Source organism: Leptonotus elevatus, chromosome 10, assembly GCF_054856555.1.
Source record: "Leptonotus elevatus isolate MCC_2025b chromosome 10, RoL_Lele_1.0, whole genome shotgun sequence".
Taxonomy (NCBI): Eukaryota; Metazoa; Chordata; class Actinopteri; order Syngnathiformes; family Syngnathidae; genus Leptonotus; species Leptonotus elevatus.
In genome coordinates this window covers 23,414,199-23,434,959 of record NC_141248.1, presented here as the reverse complement: position 1 = coordinate 23,434,959, position 20,761 = coordinate 23,414,199, and the positions used below count along the sequence as shown (strand labels likewise).

Below are 20,761 nucleotides of genomic sequence, written 5' to 3'. Positions count from 1 at the left end.
AGGCGACAGGCTGCGAGGGCCATGATTAAACAAATGGGACACAGGTGAACGCAATGACAAAACACGTGGCGAAATGAATTTACAGGAGACAACGAGATCATAAGAAACAAACAGAGCTGACAATCTGTCATATTATTAGTTGCAGTCGTCTCACATGTGTCATTGAGTGCAACATCATCATTTCACCTTGGAGGAGCCACTGGGGATGAATTAGCGGCGTAATGAAACGACCAAAATAAATGAAGTAATGGGCCTTCCTTCTCTGTGCTTGCGTTGGCAAATGAAGCTAATCGTGATGGAGACATCCCAGACTGACAAACGCTGCTCTGAAATGTTTTGAATATTTATTGACACAAAACCATTACGGTTCTAGCTGTGCCCTGTACAATCATCTATCTATCTATGTGAGCAATGAATTTAGTGTTGTGCCGATACCGATATCGGGAGAGGCCCAGATACTGCATTAAAACAGTGGTATCGGCATCAGCAAGTACTTACGAGTAACACGCCGATACCATTATTTACGACGATACTATAGGACTTTGGCTGCAGCATCTTGTGTCTTGCTTGTGCCGAGCCAAGATATCCTGTTGGCCCTTGAATGCTCTGAACCAATGGCAGGGCAGCTTTTTCATGTTGGAAAAAAACAACAACCTCGGTATCGGTACGCCGATACTGCAAAACTGGGTATCGGAATCGGTATCGGGGGCCAAAAATTGTTATTGTAATAACAACACTAAATGTATTATGACAGTGAGAAGTAATACTGCTCGATTATGAAGAAAATATTAATCGCGGTTAATTTGGTAAGAATTGTAATTACGAATAGGATAATCATTTGTTTTCTGGTATAAGCAAGAACATTTTCACACATGTAAAAAAAATATTGATACATTTCTTTGAAACACTATTATTATGCAAGTTCCTTATGGACCAAACAAGATTTATTAAATCGATTAATTACACAGCCCTAGTAAGAAGAATTAAATGCTCTTTCGTAAATAGCAGAAGGCACCATTGGCTGTCTCGTCACCTGCTGCCATTCATACAACATTGGAATAGCGTTGTGGTCAGTTAACTTTTAATATTATATACATTTATTATTACGAAAAATCTAAGAGTTTTCGCATTGATTAAAAAAAAAAGAGTCCCTGATAAGATAAGATTAACATTGAGACATGCTTTAATTAGGCCTTTCACTTAAAAAAAAAAAAAAAAAAAGTAGCATAAAAGTTTAAAGACGAGTTGAAAATTGTGATGTACTCGGGATGAGAGAGACACAAGCCTCTTGGCTGCAACCACCAGGTGATTCTTAAATCAATTTTTTTTTTGTGTGTGCTCTGGTACACTTTTTGTGTATTTCTTCAACATGAATAGAGTTTGGTTGAAATGATAAATATTTATACATCACAACTCAAGTGGTTTAATATTGAAGATGAAATGAAAATGGAAGTCTTCAGCATTCTTGAAAGAAAGTCAATGTGGAATTGCAACCGCTCAACATGTGGCGAGCAAAAGGTAGCAGTTTGACCTTGAAAATCATGAGAACATTATTCCAGGATCAACTCCGAAAGATAAAGAAATGACGCCGCGCTGTGCAAAGCAAACATTCTCTTTCGATTGCAGTCGGGAACAACTCCTCCCTTCCTTGCTGTATTTGGGTCGCCGCTTGCCTCCAAATCCGCTTTCTTTCCCAAGGTGATTAATCTCCCAGACAAAGTGATGTCGGCACACAAAAGTTATCCAAGCGCGCACAAAGGGAAGTTGACGCATTGCCTGCAAAACATCGACAGACAAACCTTTTTGCCCCCCCCCCTCAACAAGCGCTCAGGCAGCAAATGATTTGGTACATTTTTCTATTTTTTCATTTTCAATTGGCAATCAAAAATCTAACAAGGAAAATGTGAATGATTAATTTTTTTGTTTTGTTTTACGTAGAATAAAAAAAAAAAAAAGTCTGGTTCGGGTTTTTTGGGGTTCATATTTAAATTTCCGTGAGCTAGAAAAATAGGCCACAAGAACAGATTTGATTTTTAACTTTTAATTGGCACGGTTAGCATAAGAGCGAGAATATATCAACTTGTTCGTCACTGTCATCCAACCACATTAATTGAAGACAGCAGGAAGCGACTGCGCCGTGCGATGACGTCGTATGAGTTTGCTTTTATAATTCTTGATAAACCTTAATTTTTTTTTTGTTGCTGTTTTTCATCTAAAATTGCATTAATATTCACTTCTTTAATTAATTCCAAAAAGATTTCTGTTTCATCGTCCCCCCCCCCAAACATACCTTACTTTATTTTCCGCCATTGCTTTGTGACTACAAACGGACGTGTGACGTAATATCCAGTCAAAACGAGCAACGTGTATCCGGTCTTGCCAGCGGTTATTCGCAAAACTTGTTTCCGTAGCCCAAATTCACATTTTCCTTTTTTTCGAATTTCTAGCCTTTCCATTCAGTTTTATTGTGGCATTTCTTGAACATATGAATACAAATGGGCGGATGGAAACCCAACTTGTGATTCTCTTTGTGAATCGGAACAGCTGTGTACGTGTTCGCTCTTGTTTAGATATTTGATTGCCAGTTGAAAGTGGAAAAGAACGAATGCTACAGATTTTCAAATGTCACGTGTCCGTCTTCTCTGGCACTTTTTGGCACACGCTGGTGTGGAGACGCCTCATTAGAGCGTACGCTGTCACGCCATTGGCGGTAGGTACGAGTTTATGCTTATGTTGGCGCCCCTGTCGTCACCGCGTCCCTGTCGTCGCCAGTGCTGACCCAGACAAACGATATCGTCCTCACTGTGGTCTGTCACTCTGGACGTCTGCACACGCGGATTTAACCTGCGGATCCTCAGAAAGCTGCGCTTTGATTGATAGGAGGATATTTATATGTGCTCGCATGCTGCCAGCTCCTCACGTGTTCCGGCCTATTAGCTTCAGTTAAGAGTGATTTCCTGGGAGACGTGCCGAAATAGATGTTTTTTTTTTTTCTTTTTTGGCGAGTGAGCAACCACATCAAATGACTCAATTAATCAATCCTGCAACTAAATTGACAGTATTTTAGGAGATCATGTTGTTTTGTCAAAACTCCTCCTGCTGGTTCTCATTACGCTTACTTTCACACCTAGAGATGCAACGTGAATCCCAATTAAAGGAGTCTGTCTCGCTTTAGGCTGCAGTGGTCCAGACTTCCCAGACTTGGAGCTGTGTTCAGAATAATAGTGTGGTGTTAAAAAAAAAAAAAAGTGAGTAAAGCTCTAAATCCCTATAATCGTCCTGGGTTGGTACCAGTACTTGGTCGACTCAATGCTACACGGAGGTGAAGCAGTTCTCAGAAACGGTGCTTATACAACGATATAGTAGTTAAATCATTCACAGAGATTTTAAACATTCCTTAAAATGTCTTTTGTTTCTGTCCTTGATACAAAGAAAAATGCATCAAATTTGGGTTCGGGTCAGGGTTCCGCCGTTGGCGGAGCATGGTACTTGGAAGATTTTAACAATTTGGACCCAAACTTTGGTGGTTAGGTTCTCGATGGATGAATGTCAATGTGGCATCTATCGAAACTCAGACACAATCTGCTTCTTCCTCAGGTCATTGTATCGGTGGAGGCCGTCTGTCCTTCCTTCCTTCCTTCCTTTCCTCAGTCTCTCCTTTGGTCTCTTGAGGTCTCTCTGATTTGTTGGAATTTAGATGTTTCTGGGGTTGGTGAAGGACTCTGGTTGGTGGCCCGGTGGGTGGTGTCTGGTCCGTGCTGGATTTCACTTTCCTTTCTTTTCTTTGGTCCTTCCTCGGGTCTCCTGACGGCCTCACGACTCTGGCTGGATTCTGTGTTCGGTTTAGGTGAACGGTATGGGATTTTTTAATAGGTTTTAGGTGAACTAATGAATGCACACACACATGCACGCACACACGCACATTCACATACACACCCACATACTAAATAAAAATAAATAAAAAATAAATAATAATAAAAATAAAAGTGACATGTCAAATCGGTAAAATTACAGAATGAACTGAGCTCTGCAGGAAAGCAGAAAAAATAAAATAAAAGAAGCGCTTCGATCATTAAAAAAAGAGCACAGGCGGCAAACTTTTAAAATGACTCTTTTTAGAGGGTAGAATGTCTTATTTTTAGTGAGGGACCAGTAGTACCTCAGCGTTAACCCAGTATTCCAAAGAGCCAAATCACCTCCTAAATATTGATTTATCTACTGAAGTCCCACATCGTTTGATGGTGTGTAACAACACCCTGAGTCCTTATTAATATTCAACAACGGTATGCATATTTATTTCTAAATCTCTTTGTACCACCAACTGAGTCTACTAAAGGGCTTGTCAAGCAAACATTTGCTCATTAGGAAAAATGCTTTATGTATACACTCCTGCCCTTCTGAATGAGGTTTTGCCGCCCATTTTTTATTATTTTTTTTTTGCTGAATATGCTTTATAGACACATCTGAGGATGGTTCAATAAAAACTTCCGATGTGTCGCACTGTAGCAGTCATTTTCCAGCGTATACAATATGTGCTCCAGCTATAAAACCAATCTCTATTCCGCGTGAGTCACAAGCAACCTTAGACGGGCTAAATCCATCATGGAATTCACGCAAGCCTGTCTTCCTCTTCCCAGCCTTATTCTTGATGAGTACACACTTCTTTTTCAGGCAGATTCATAACTTACTGCCTCTTAAGGATCCATTTTCCAAGTCGACTCGGACCTTATTCTCTATATTTCCAAAGGCTTCAGAGGAAACGGTAACAGTAAGCTGCAGTAAGTGATGGAACCCGGCTGTTCCCCATTGACACATTTGTACGAGACGACAACTTTTCACCAGCATCGCATCCTGCATAAGCTCGTCAGACTTTTGCGGATGGATGGATAGACGGATGATAGGTCATAGGGTTGATGGATAGGGATGGATGGATGAATAGATGGATGGATGGGTGGAGTGCTCTCAATCATTTAGGTGAAGCCACTGAAAAGTAGCCAAAAGTAGCATCAAAACATAGTCAACACCGTTATCCAATTTTTCAGAACACAAAATGAGATTATCCGGAGTTCCTTTGCATGAACAAAACTGAATTGACATCCCAGGATGATCTCTACATGTATCCCATCATTTATTTATGGAATATTCCATTTGCAGTCACATCAGTCTTGCTCCTGCCCGAGCAGATTTCTATGATGGTTTTAACTTCTAATTCCAAAGCTTTTACGCTTGACAAATTTGGTGCGTTATCAGGTTAAGGTTCTTGCAGATCTGTCAGGCTGACGCCCAATTCACACTGACTGCGGAAGGGACGCGTAGCGTTTTCCGTACGGCCGCCGCAAGGAATAGAGAGCATTTGAGACTGCGTGTAAATTCACACCAGCTGCAGTGCGGTGCGTATGCGGTGCGGATTGGATATGGCCAAGCTTTCAATTTTTTCCGGACTCCGCATGCAGATTTTAATGAAGCTGAAGAAATTACACGAGCCGGACAAGGAAGTCAGGCGTCTTTTTTTGGGAGGAGGGGGCTAGCTACATAGCATGACATGAGTCGGACATTTAAAAGACAAAAAAACGAGCTCAAAATAAATTAAACATGACCAAATAACACTATTTAAACACAAAACATGCTAAGCCACGGTAGACGTTCCGAAAAATAATGTCCAAAAAGCATATCGATGTGACAACAGGCGAGCGTGGCTATTGTTTACCAATAGGACTCTATATACACGGTTGTTATTGCGTGAATTCTCACTCTCCGTGGCGTGAACCCCCGTGATCTTATGGTCTGCCAGGTCCAGATTTCCGGACACGGACTGCTCCGCGTCCATTCCGCAGTCAGTGTGAATTGGCCGTGAGCCTTCCTTGACGGGCAAACTTTTAAGGCTCTACGCATGACATGCGCAATGCAGACCCTTGCAGTCAACATATATTGTATTCAACTGGAAGATAAAAGTTTATGTGGCGAATGAAAATAAGATTACGGTTCCATCAGTAAGGGGTTTATGTTCTGAGTAGAAGCCTTTCAGTCCCGTTCGATCGTCTTTCTTGTTCATAAAAAGGTCTGCATTCATGACTACGGCTTTGAGGATAATTGGCTGAATGATTTAGTACCTTGTAGGGATTTTTGGTCCATAGAGGTTTTACCAGAAGGCACCCCCTACCGTCCATGTAGCAAAGATGGAGATGTTATTGGAGCTTCCAGTGGAGGGGCGTGAAGCGGCCTCTAAGGTCCATTCATCTTCCTCGCAGGACACGGGTTTTTTCCCGCTCATTAGAGCTCTACTTACGCTCTAATGAGGAAGCAGGCGGGGAGTTGGCAACAGGGCGGAGACACTCAGCGGTCAATTTATTTTTGTTTGAAGGTGACCACGGCATTTAATGGAGGGCAAGCACTCGCTCCACGTGCCGTCCGCGTCCCCGGAGTTGCGCGACTCCTCCCGTCCCAACTTGTTTGTCTCCTCGTCTTCCATCGGCGGTGGCAGAGGAGGAGGTGCTATTCCTATCGTGAATAATGCGCGTCAACCGTAGAGGTCAAATGGAATGGGTTCCGCGAGATAATGACTGGAGCGGCGCTTGCCCGGGTCGCCACCAGATTGTGGAGCGTCGGAGCTCGTCATAAAACGACAGGGGAGGAGGAGGAGGCCACCACCGAATGCTCGCCATGTCCTTTAAGCGTTATGAATGTTGGAGAGGCAATGTCAAAATCCGCCCCCCCGCCCCTCTCACCTCAATCAGGCACCGACGATCCTGATGTAATTTTTACCCTAGCAGGGGGAAGAAAAAAATATCTGCCCACAGTTCATCGGCAGGTCACGCAAGCATTTTTTTCTGGCTGCAAAGTCAATCTTTGACAGAGTGACAGCCTCGGCGGACGACCGCGTGTCATCATCCTGCATCACGCGCCGCTCTAAGATAATATTTATTGCATCTGTCTTCTTGTCATTGAACGACTTTGATGCTCACTCCATGCGCCGTAAATTCCACAAACGTCTTCTCTCCATGTACACCTCGGTCGGCTGTTCTTTGCTTTGGTCTGGCCGTCTCAAAACGAAAACCATGACAAGTGAAGAGAATAGGCGGCATTGACTCCGATTACTCAAACAATATATAACTCAATTGCAGGTTTGGGTTTTTGCCTATTTCTATGCTAGTTCGAGGTAATGCTGTCACTATAGAATATTTTCAGAATCAATTGATCCATCAATTATTATACTAATCCGATTCATTTTAATTTGCATTAAAGTGTATTACAAAAGCATTTTTTCATTTGCATTTAGTGTCGGTCGTGACCAGACGTCCCGGACTTACCGAGACCGTCGCGATTTAACCAGGCCTGTCCAGCTTTTTTTCTTTTTTAGTCCTGTCAACAAGGGGCCATGTGCATGTCAATAAAATGGTTGTCATTGCGATTCATACAATAAGCCAATTAAAAAGTAATTCAACTGTTAAGTTGCTAGCAGGCGTGTTTTCGTCATACTGTTACTAGAACTACTTCATGATTCCATGTCTAAGAATCATGGGAAATATAGCCCTACTAGCATAATGCTGCAGTTGCCGGTCAGATCCAACACAAGCTGAGCTTTTCTGGCGGCATATATGTTACAATGTGGGATCGGTGAGAGGTAAATGGCACAGCCAGCTTCCAATAGCGCAAAAAAAAGGTTGGATAATGGTGAGTGTGTTAACTTATTTGCAGCTGTCGAACTGTCAACCAAGATGGCAATTAGCATTAGCTAAAGTAATAACACAACCAGATTGACTGGCGATTAAATTTGCTATAAATAATTCCTGGTGAGAATTTATTGTGTATTTGATTTTCAGAAAATTAAGTATCCCGTTTTTTTTATTTAGAAAATCTGGTCACACTGTCATGAACGCACTTGCCATATTTCTTCAATGTACATCTCAGTTGACTTTTTCTCCTCATGTCCGCCCGTAGCCTCAAAAGCACAAATGTGACAATTCAGAGGTATAGTCACATGCTCCGCCAACGCAGCTGCAGCCTAAAAGTTAATGAGCCGACGTAGTATTGTGTCGTCAAGTTAACTGACAGCACACAAAATAAGCTATTAAATGTCGCCGGCAGGATTTTGCGCATGGGCGTACAATAGCCAAGATGTTTTTGTTTGGAACATAACATGTCACCTGTCAGCGAGAAAGAGAGCGAGACAGAGCGAGGTCATCATTGGGTTGTCGTTTTAAAAAGCAAGTGAAGTTTTGCCGCGTGACTTTGAAAACTTCACAAAGAAAGGATGAAGACATGATAATAGCATAGGACGCCATTGCTTGGGTTACGTTTTCACTCATCATTATTTTGCCCTGTTGGTCCTTCCTTTGCTTGTTCTTGAATTCAGTCTCGTTCAGTTTTTCATGCCAGCAAATGTATCATGTTGTCATTGTCAAATAACAAGCATGTATTTTCAAAAGCTATATGAAAAGTTAAAAAAAAAGAAGTTTATCCTTTGATAATTCGTTCTATTGCTCCATCACTATTGTTTACTCAACTCTTAACGAGGCCACACACACCCCACAACATAAGGAACTGTTCGTTTTGCTTTATTTCGACTGTTTTAGACGGTAGAAATAGTACTAAACACTTAAGCTTGTTTACTTTTGCTTCATTTAAGTGCACTGTGTGTACATTAGTACTAATATGATGGAAAACTGGATGGAAAACTGTCAAATCGATACTGTCTGACAATTACACTGTACACGTTCCCTGTCAAAGTTTTGATACGTTGACCACAAACGTAACGATTTTGCAAAGGTTTTCAAAAGGAACCCCGACTGTAACGACAAGTGTGCTCTCTCTATATTACTTATTTGGTTGCTACTGACATAATTATGAGATTCATCTTTCAAAAATCATTTCCAGTTTAATAAATGTTTTAGAAACTTTATTTGGACGTACGCCACTGTTGACATTGTTAACATTTTTACTGTTTTACTTTATATTTTAACCATTTTGAATTTAGTTATAGCTGTGTAGATGTAGGTATAATTATGTTAACTCAGTATAGCTCAATGAATAGCATTGTCTATTGTATTCTTATCTGTCTCTCTCGCCTGAGAAGAGAAGGGCAACAAGTTTCTTTTTTATATTATCTAAAAGGGAGTATAGCTAGTACCGGTCTCAGTCGGTCGAAGAGAGTCCAAGGACAGGCTGATGTATTATTGTTCAAGTCGAATCTGATTTGTATTCATGGGAACTTAATGCCTTTTTGTGAATGGGAGGGGAGAGGAGACTTTTCGTATTCACCCACTTTTCAATAAATAATGATGTGCAGGAGAAGGAGGGACACACAATCTGAACGGAACACGGTTTCAGTGTCTTCATTTTGTGTGATCAGAAGCTTCTGATAATTATACTTTTGCAAAGGGACTTCTTCACCAGAATCTCACCATTCAGTTAATTGAACACGCAAAGAGTAGAATACAAATATTGTCTACTCTAACACCACCAATGTTGTTTACGTCGCACCGCATTCATTGCGTAGTGACGTAGAATGGCGGCTGGCTCTCTGCCGAGCAATGTGAAACGCGTATAAAGAAAGCAAGGTAAGCCTTGTAGTGTTTCTAAAGAATAAAACATGCGATCGGGAGAGTCGCCCTCGTCATTCACCAGGCGCATTCAAGAGTTTTGATCGTCCCTTTAGGAATACTACGGAGGCTTACCTTGCTTTCTTTATACCCGTTTCGCATTGTTCGGCAGAGAGCCAGCCGCCATTTTACATCACTGCGCACTGAATGCATTGCAACGTAAATTACAATGGCGGCGTACGGCCGAATGAAGTTTCTATAATATGTATTAAACTGGAAATGATTTTTGAAAGATGAATCTCATAATGATATTAGTAGCAACCAAATAAATAGTATAGGACAAACGTGTCATTACAGTTGGGGTTCCTTTTAAATGGATAGAACGGAAAGAGTTGATTTTCTTGATTGATGGCGAACCTGCTTCGACTTGCACAGCTGCGCCTTCTTGGCAGCCGGAGATAATTGTTTGCAAATGTCAGTACTTAAAAATGATTCACTGTTATGGCGGCAAAATCCCAACACTCGGACTCCGTTTTTGGGGCGTCGTTTTTTTCCTTCTCTTTTCTAACAAATGCCTCACTCGGTCATCTTTAGGAGACACTTAGGTTTAACAGCTCGGTACAATTTGGCATCGTCTGCAGGCAAACAGACACACGTTGACAGTGTTATGCTTGATAATGTGTCAGCATCAGGAGTGGGCGGGATGAAAATAGTGGTTGATTGATGCCAAATCTGCCTGCGCATTGAACTTGTTCAATAATTTATGCCCTAAAATGTTGGCTCTGAAATTATGCATGAGTTTTTGCTCTCACACTTTAAGTCAAAAGTCCATTCTTAGAAATGCTCCAGTCCGGTCCTTTAACTGCGATGTTTGCATCCGATTGCTCGTCTCCCCAAAGGCGATAACCCGATGTCCCCGGGCGGCGAGCCGACCTTGTGGGTAAGTTCACGGTTTTGCCAAGGATGACATTCGCCATCCTTACTTAGATGGCTTTGCTTAAAGGGGGAAGTAGAGACGGATGAGCTACGCCAGTCATGGCGAGGTGGCTGAGGAGGACGTCCTCAATCTTTGAGCTTGATGTCTTCGCTCGCAGCCATCGCTCAGAACGCGTACGATGCACATTTAGGCCCGTTGCGCATACGGCGAGCACATGATTTACAATACAGACGCAAATTGTCAATCCATCACATGCAAACTAAAGAAACTTAGCTGACACAACAGTGGGAACGCCTGCAACCAAAATGCTGTTGTTTTTCCGGGGTGTGTAAATGACGAGTTGGAAGTTATAATGTATTGGCAACGTTTTGTTTCTTGTCATTATATCCACTCCAACCCAAACATATTTGGACTGTCATGATCTGCCTTTTAGTTGACTTTGTCAGATGTATGTCTTGTCTGCTCGTTTGGTTTATGTCTCCACCTGTTCTAATCAGTTTCACCTTGTTCATTGTGTCATATGCTGCATTTGAGGATGGTCGGAAGTCGGATATATCCGAGTTGTTTTTTCCCAGTTCCGACCTGAAAGCGTTCGAGGCGAAAGTAAACAACCAAAATGGCGGATAGTGATAAATTGTTTTTTATTTTGGTCCTCAAAACTCATCTTGACCTCCAGCAAACTTATCTTCTCGCAATTTTTGCTCAATTTATTGTTTTTATCTTATTTCATAAACATTCCATACAGTTCAGTATTTCACCGTATAATTTCATGCAGGGAGATAGCGGCATACTGTCACGTACGTTGTGTTACGTGAAGTAATGTTGAATGTTTATGAATGAAGAAAGCTAGTTTTATACTCGAGTAAATTGTGTTTTACCCTTCACGGTCTGTGTTTCTGTTTCCAAAGGGGTCCCCATTGTAGAGTGACGTCACTTGTCGGCAGTCGGTGAAGTTGGGGTCCTTTTTTTCCCCGACTTAACAAGTGGAATTTCCGAGTTCAAGGGGGCGTTCCTGTACAACACTTCCTGGTTTGAACTTGAAAAGTCCGACTTCCGACCATCCTCGAATGCAGCAAAAACAATCAGCACCTCCAGCCACTTATGCCCATGTATCTCGACAGTTTGCTTAGATGTTGTTGTTAGGGTTAGGGTTTGAATGTCTTTTTTTGGGTGGGTCAGGGGTTGGGTTTGGCTCCATGCAACAAATTAAACTCTAAAGTCAAAAAAACACAGTACATTCACACTAGTTAAATGTGTAACAAACATAAAGAGAGCTGCCTTCGGGTGGGGTAAAAACCAAGCAATTGTGAGGCTGCGAGAAGATGAAAAATCAATTAGAGCCATCGCAAAGACATTTGCCAAAGCCAATGCAACCATTTGGAGGGCCATGAGGAATTGAACCACAAAGGTATAAGTAACAGATGCTCAGATGTGGGTAGATGGCAAATATTTTGGAGGTGTAAACCAAATGTAGCACATGCATGAATGAAAATGCACTGATGCTATCAGAATAATGACTGAATAAAACCATGATGAGCGCAATGATCCCTCCAATTAGTGTGTACAATGGCTGATGCGAAGTGTTTATTTAGAGATAATTATGTCCGTTGTTTGATTGCGTTGTCTATTTCCTGGCAGCTATGTGCCATATGTATACGCCGCCTGTCGTCTAAGACAAATTCAATTATTTTTGACACGCAAAGAAAACACCAGCAATGTGGCTGGCACAAAGTCCAATAAAATGAAGAGGCGAGCAAGCGGAGAAAGTATCTGAGCGTTTAGCAGCTCGCATCGATGTGACACGTGTTACCTGTCGGCAGTTGCCCGAGCTCTAACGCGCCTCTGGCTGCACACAATTATTGCCTGCTCACAGGCTTGAAAGGAGCTGTCAAAAATAATATTGTCTCTCTAAGAGTTGCGGTAAATAAAAACTTTTAAGCTCTTTTCCATTGAGGAGCTGCTCTTCTCGATTGGACGTCTGCCGTCAGAGGCGTCCAGATTGCGATTCTCATTTTGCTCACACCATCACACAACAATTGGATCCAAATGGCGTCGGCGGGAGCATCACAGCCATCAGGTCTGTTCGGTATCTTAAGCCTTTTGTAAAACTTTTCCTTTATTCAATGCAAGGACGATAACGAGAATATTGCTACAGCAACAGGAATTGAAAATGGAGGTGGTCCTACTTTTTTTTGCAGGTGTTGCAACTTTTGCTCTTATGGAACGACTGCATACAAGATACTAGAATGTCCATCAATCAATCAAGAGGTCTGACAGAAAGAAAAGAGACCAACAACAAATGCAAAGAAACGTTGCTCAGTTTGTTGTATGAGATTGAGAGAGTGGTGACTCAAATAGTGATTGCTCTCAGTGGTGGCACAAATGATTCCATGTCACGCAACTTACTGTAAAACCCTTTGTTTGTTGTGTGGCTATCGGCTAGCGGACAATGCCGGATAGCGTTTTATGACTTATCGATCCGTCTTCTGTGGAGGAGTTTGCCGAGGATTTTCTGGATCAGTTATCTGCTTTGTAACATGAAAAGCTTGTGTTGAAGGAAGGATGTGTAATTTATTGTTTCTTGTATCAAATCATCAGTTAGCTTCTGCCATAGCTCTCTTCCGTGCTGCAAGCAGAAAACTCCGTATGTACCCTTTTGCATTTCAGCCAATAACCTTCTTGCCTGCCCTGCTTTTTATGTCTTTTTTTGTATTTTAACACATTTTACGATCCTACTTTGTCAGGTTTAACCCAATTAGCCACTTAGTTACCTTACTTTTTCTGTTTAGTCAGTTAGCATTAAAACTACTCTGCGTCTTTTGTACGTAAACAGTTATTTACCAACCCTTTGCCTTCATTATTTTAGCCAATCAATCGCAATCCAGTTAACTATCCTTTATATTTGCAATAACCTCTTTAGCTACCCTACATCTATATTTTAGTTGAGTTAGCTCTTTGCCGTAATGTTTTGTTGTTGTTGTTGTTTTGCGCATTGGTTGATTTTTAACTTGTCCTTCCATATTTTTGCCAGTCAGTACAGAAATGCAAGTTTGGAAAGGATGCTTACCTTGATTTTTCTGTACTTTAGCTTGTTAGCTCTTTGACTGCACTTAATTTTCCATAATTTAGTGTATTAGCTCCTCCACACTCTGCTACCTTTGTATTTAAGCTAACTAGTGCTTAATCTTTCATTTCTATTTTTGCCAGGTAGCTTCTTACCTAGCTTCTTACTTACCTTCTTACCTGCATTTTAGCCAATTAGCTCCTTAACTCAATTTGTTTTTCTAAAGTTTAGCATATTACCTCCCTTCACAACCTGCTCCTTCTGTATTTTAACCAACTATAGTTATATAAGGTATACCTTTTTGTTTTTTTTCCTCGTGTTGGCGGCTGCTAAAAAAAATTAAAAATTTAAAAAGTTATATTCCTTGCACTGGCCAACACTGCCTCTGTTTTAAGTGGACATGTCCGTCAAATGTAAATAGAATTGTTGTGAGCTCATTTCATTCACTGCCAATCCCCTTTATTAATCTGGAAGGAGAGTCTCCCTAATGTACAAGTTGGATTCGGAAATTGAGTGTTGGAAACACTCCAACAGCGCAATAACTGTCTGTGTGGTTTGGCCCAATCTTATGGTCCCCCGCAACAGTTGTAAAGCTATACTGCGAATATGGCCGATAGCCTTGTGTAGTGCAGACTTGCATAGGGAGTGTACATGGTGATTTTTCATTTGGCTGCTGTGACCAGGGACTGAGATGCTGGAGAGCGTACGTGGTCTTTGGTGCCTGAACCTGCCAGATGTGATCCATCTATGCCTGCTTACATTAATTTCCCTTCCCGTCCCTAATGCAGTTTGGCCCAATTAACACAGTAGCTCTTTTAGCAGTGGAGGTTGTGGGGGAGTTTGTGGGTCTTGCTGGGTGGGTGGCGCACGTGTCAGAGTTGCACTCGGCTGCATCCTCGCTCCGAGTGCCAATCCGAAATGGAGGGACAGCTGTGAATACCAATGCTTCCTTAGCCGAACCCGCAAAGAGTGATAGGATGCGCTCTCTGCCGTTGGCTTCCCAAAGCCACTTTAGAAATGCATCAACTCCCGAAGGTTAAAGAAGGTGGAAGAAAAAAAGCCCTTCAAGGCACACAAGAGTGCACAATTAGAGGAAGAACTGACGAGTGTAATGCCAGGGGTGGGGTTGAATGAATTGGTGTCATTTGGGAAAGGTGATGCTGGTTTATGCACTTTTACAGGGAGTGTGAAAGTCATTTTCTGCCATTATCTCCCATCAACTGCCCATCTTTGGAGTTTACAAAAACAATGGGCATCATTTAGGATAGGTCCAATTTAGTCCACCAATACAGCGGGACATACAAAATACAGTATTTAGGGCTACACTTTACACTTAATACTATATGTGGGAGTACACAACCCTAAACCCAACCCTGAAGGTGACCATATTTGAATTCCCAAAAAAAGAAGACACTCGGCGCGGCCTTAAATGGTTCTCAAACTTTACTCAAAGATGCCATATATCATAACTATTTTAATGTATGCTTCGTCTGCATGGGAAACAAAATAAAACAAAAAACACAACTAAACTAAAATAAAGTCATAGTTGACAGATAAACAATGATATAATGTTCTAAATCAGGGGTGCCCACTGCCCGGACCCGGTGGCATGGGCGGGTATTAGGGGTCAGGCCCGCCCTGGCAGTCAGCTGTGCCCGCCCTGGGTTGGAAGCTGTGTTGAGAGGCCTTGCCAATCTGTAACTTCTTCCTATTTGTCATGTAAACTTGCGTTGCTTCTGTTTCACGTAAAGCATGGCTTGCCAACCAACCATATACTTCCTTTCAAGTTTGGCTTTGATTGACAGCTAAAGCTAGCCAATGACAATCGGGATGGGATGTAGGGGGGGCGTCTTTTGACACGCAAATCCACTTCCGGGTTAGCCAGCGCGCGCGCGCTCGCCCGCCGGCCGAATGACCGCCCACGTCATATTTATGTCGCAAGCTGTGCCTGCCGCTGCCTTTTTCTGGATTAAAAAAAAAGTGATGCAAAGCGACATATTGTAATGGGAGCCACCAAACGTCAAACATCGATCCAGTTGACATCGCCGGAATTCCTGTGAGTCCTCGCCTCACGTTACAACGTTCACAAGTGAGTGGGAAACTTTTATTTTAATCAGTCCAGCCACCCATGGACGAAATTGTCGAACAACACACACAGTGATGCGGTTAACCCACAAACGCACGCAGGCACACAAACACAACAAAAACAACATATGTCGCAGGATAAAATTGTATATCACACTGCAGTACAATATGAGTTCAATTCTGTTTTTATTGTCAAGTATGTTAATGTTGACTGTCACCAAGTTCTAATAAACAATGCGCTTTATCCTTTTAGATTGATATTTTTATTAGTTTTCACTGAACCCATATAATATCGTTCTTGTATCATTATCAGTCTTGCAGTCGAGGCAAGTGAAATAAAATAACAAAATAAATGTAATTAATATCATAAGTAGGTAGGTATAAAGTAAATCAAAGTAATATTAATACATTAGTAACAAGAAATAGGGAAGTGAATACTTGTAAGTAAATAAGTATCAATAAAATAAATTGCAGCATGTAGACGCCATAAAACAGTCAAAGACCAAAGAATAGAGATGTCTGACAAAAACCAAGACATATGAAATTGTGTCCATATCGTACAGCCTTAAATCCAACCAGCTAAGGAAGGCTCGCCATTCGCAGTTTAAAAGGGCTAAAGTCGTTCCTTCAGACATAGAAATGGCGTTCGGCTTTGTTGCCAATGAACTTTTGAGTCGAATAAATGCACACAGAAATGCACCATTGTTTGTCGTTTGTCTTTTAGATTTCTTGATGAACTGTCACTTTTAGGTGACAGAAAATATTTCTGAGCACTTTTGCAGTTGCCACAACCTGAAGAACATTAGATTTAGGTTGAAGAAGTGTGTCCCCCTCCCCAAAAATGTAATGCCCACCCCCCTGTAATTTCTTTCTGCAGCCGGGGTCTGCCACTGCCCAATCTTTCCGATCAACCTTTTTTTAATTAATTGATTAATGAATGAATGAATTTATTATTATTATTATTGTTGTTGTGGTCGGGTCGACCAATCACATCTTTGAGAGCGCAAAGAGCTGGCAGGGAGCTAAATTTTTGGACTGCCGACATAGCTCAGCACCTTATTTGAACCTTCAGGAATTAAGGTTTTAGTTGACCTATTAAAAAACAAACAAACCTTCTTTTCACTTCAAGTCTTTAGTTTTCTTCTTCACCCTTGTTTTATTCTTAATCCTGTAGTTCAGAACTGAATGAATGTATACATTTAGTAATCACAAGGTAATGCATTTTTACTTTTACAACAACAACAACTTGTTTTTAGAGGGATAAGGGATACTTAATAGATTAGTGTTGAAAATGGAAGCACGTGCAAGGTACAATTTGCTCCAATGTACTCCATAGAGCTAGTTACTGAAGACTGAAGTTACTACAGAACTGTCCAAGTATAAATCCTAACTATAAGGGTTCCAGGGTACAAAAGTAGTTCCTTTGGGCGTACCACCCCGCTGACTTTCCAATAATCAGCCAGTGATATTTCATTTTCGCTTCTGGCATAAAAACACTCTCCCCTTTCGATTCTTGCACTTTCATGAACTCCTGAGCTCCTCTTATAGTTCTTTTCCGGAAGCATCACAGGCCGACTAATAGGAAATAGCCACAGGACATGGGACGTGTCCCAGTGATCAGTGCTCGTGTGAATGTAGCCACAACGGTGACGAATACTCAAAACCTTTGATTGGCAGAGTACAATCACCTTTTAGTTCAACCAGAAATGTCATCAGCCTTCTGATGCTTGGTTCAGCCTGCAGCTGGCTGAGATGCCATTGAAGGGTACATTTCACCATCTTGCATCAATTGTGAAATGGTTTGAGTTTGTCAGAAAATGAACAAACGAACAAAAGAAGCAGCTCACATGAGGTACCAATCATTCCTCAAGTGTTCGAAAGATGGAGCGAAATGTACCGCCACGGTTGCTACATCACATGCAAATTCAAGAGTGTTGCTATAGATTTGTATCGACTCTTCTGGCGTAGGGTTTAATACTCGATTAAATGATTGCAATTATTACACTCCACGATTACAAAATCGGCATAATTGTAAAAACAGATTATGAATACAAATTTTTGAGTTGTTTAAATTTAATAAATATTAGCATAAATAATGTATAAATTACATTTATTAAACTTAATTTAATATACATTTGCACCTTTTTTTTTAAAGTTTGAAATAACTAATTTTGTTTCATCCAAAAGGAACTTGCATAATTATACTGCTTAAAATACCTTTATTTTTCTTAATATTGTTCTTATTTTTTTACATTTAAACATTTTCTTGTTTTGTACCAAAAAAATCATCCTACTGCACAGTGCACATGCTGCACTCCAACTTCAAGATTTTGCCAACATAAATAAATTAATAAATATTATTATAAATATGTATTGTTATCAATTCTGTTTGGTCCAAAAGGAACTTATGTAATTATAATGTTTCAATTTTTTTTATTGGTCTTAGTATTTATAAATGCATAAACATTTTTCTTGTTTTGTACTAAAAAACAAATAATCGTTTGAATAATCGTGATTTCATTTATTGCCCAAAATAATCATGATTATTATTTTTCCCATAATCGAGCAGCCCTTGTCACTTGTGTATAATCGATTGTTAATTAAACATGTATTCACCCATCCCGATTCCATTAAAAATAATGTGCACCCACAATATAAATGATTGTTAATTTCCCCTAACGTCAACCAAGAAAATATAATCCAGTGCAGCCTGCGTCATGCAGCTTTCATTAGAGCACTAATATGCTAATATTTAATTAGAGAAATGTTTGCAATGCCACCATAGCGCCGACATGGTTGTACAACATAAGCACAGTGCAACCAAGCCGTGAAATTACAATACAATTGTGTCAATTAGACTTGACATGAAAGATAATTGACACTGATTGACTTCCAGCAGGAGTTACATGAGCTGTACATTACAGCACTCATGAAAGACTTCCTGGTTTGCCGTGTGGGCGTTTGAGGCATCGGTGCTTTGTGGGATGTTAGTAAGGTCGCAAAAGGTTCCCTGCTTGAAACAAAATACGTTCCATAACAGTAGAAAGTACAGGCTTGGAGGAGGAGGATTGCAACTGATGAAGATAGTCAATAAAAACATAAAGATGTCGATGCAGGATATGCACAGTCTCAGGCATGTATTTGAAATCAATCAAGTCAAGTGTACATACAATACACTCGGCATGGACAAAGCAAATAGGGTACATCGTGACTTATGTTACTGAACCCGATGACACTGGCCTTGTGTTTTCACTGACCCTTCTGTTCTTGCTGTTGGTGGTTGTGCAACAAAACCTTCCGGTGACTTTGAGCAGTGATTCTCAAAGTGCGGAATGCATTCAACAAAGAATTACAAAAGTTAAAATGTTCAAATTTCTAGCGTTTCCATTCAGTTTTATTTTTGCATTTCTTGAAAATTTGAATTAAAAATGGGTGGATGGAAACCACACTTTTGAGACACTTGGGAGCTATTTAAATTGTGGAAAAATACATCATAAATATCCTTTAAAATGAAAGCTTTTGAAAGGTGTCCAGACAATTTTGCCAAAATAGGCCTCAACTCAAGTTGGAAATGGTACACCTGGTAAAAATCCTGTTCAGCAACGATTAACGTCTTTGGCTTTCTTATTTCACAAGATGAAAAATCCTCAAAAGTGAAAGTTATGGTCAGAAACCAAGATTTTTTGTTAACAACAGTTAAGTTTTTTTCTACTATTTTCCATATCTAATCCCAACAAATTTGAATTTGACTATTTTGGGATGATTTGTGTCAACCTCTAGCAATTACATCAAATGACGACATAACGTTTGTTTCCTCATAAAAAAAGCATTGCCGTGCCACTAATCCGTCTCAGATTTTTTTCTCTCTCTTTTTTAAATTTTTTTTTAACCTTATGTCATTGTTTGAATCAGCATACCAAAGCCCTCTCGAGTGTGTAATCGGCTTTGGGCGTGTCCCTCTTCTTTCTCCTTTGTTTGGCGTTAAAGGTTGAGCGTTAGGTAAAAAGAGATGTTGCTTGAATCGCAAACATGCCAGCACTTTTTTCACAAAGGTGACTCGCCGCGGAGGAGTTTGACGCCTGCTTTGCCGCAACGTGGCTCAAAACCGCGGGCGACTCCGTTGAAGCGTGCATCTTGAGAGGCCGGGGAGGTCTAAGAGCAGCTGAAACAAAGCATGTCGGCAGCGGGCTGGCGCGATGCAGGCGGCTGGGGGGCTGGCATGACTTTAATCCCGGGCCGCAGTGCTGATAAATGGGCGCCAGGGTTTCATTCTTACCGCTGCGTTTGGCTCCTGAATGATGATGGAAATCCTGCGCACCCATAAGGTCCTTTGATGTCCTAGCCAAACACGGATCATGGCCCCCGGCGCTGGGCCTGTCAGGGTGCCGAATTGTTGGCCCGAGCAGGTGCATGGTGTCAGGGCCCAGTTAGCTTTCAGCCAGACACGGAATAGAGGAAAACTCTAAAACTGGAGGTCACATTGGGCTACAATTTTTCAACTTTTAGCAACAGTTTGATATATATGACAGTATTCATTCAGAGTGATGCTATTTATCCTCTGCGAAGAATAACTATTAGTGACGTACTGATGATCTCAGAGAGGAGTTGAGACGTCTCACAGGGCTCCAGACTCGACCTAAAGGGTGGCATTTTGCTCCTAATGTTTGAGAGTCCAAGTAAAATTTTCATTTACTCACATCTCCACAAGCAAATTTTCTAATTAAATAAAATTTGCTGATAATTGACTTTTTTGTTGTCAAACTTCTGCTCCACAATTATCCTTACCATTTTACAGGAATATTATGAGGTGTGCATATTATGTTTTACTACTTGTGCCTCTAAAATTCCAAGTTTGGGGCCACTGTGCACTTAGTAAAAAAAAAAGAAAAAAAAAGTTAGTCACAAAATGCTAAAACCAAACAAACAAACCAACTATAACCGTTCGACAAGAGGAAGAATAATACAAACAAAACAAAATGAGCTTCTTCTCATTCATAAACATGACTATCGGCCGCTCCAGCTGTCATGGCACTGAAGCACTTGGCTTGTTCAATCTGACCGTTTTGTATTTGATACCGTTTAACGGTCATACCATTCCAAATCATCGTTTTACCAAGGAACATCTTTAGATGAAAA

General features: G+C 40.9%; 1 protein-coding gene across 4 annotated transcripts in view; it reads left to right on the top strand.

Moving 5' to 3' along the window:
- igsf21a (immunoglobin superfamily, member 21a) overlaps positions 1-20,761 on the top strand; it is a 170,162-nt gene that overhangs the window by 32,026 nt on the left and 117,375 nt on the right. Inside the window, exon 1 of one of the 4 annotated variants that reach the window (XM_086086566.1) lies at positions 15,426-15,596. The exons of 2 other annotated variants lie outside the window; for them this stretch is intronic. The gene's annotated coding sequence lies outside the window, so the exon portion shown is untranslated. Of the gene's footprint in view, positions 1-15,425; positions 15,630-20,761 lie in introns of those variants that run through there. One more of the 4 variants, XM_086086565.1, reaches the window with a different exon arrangement.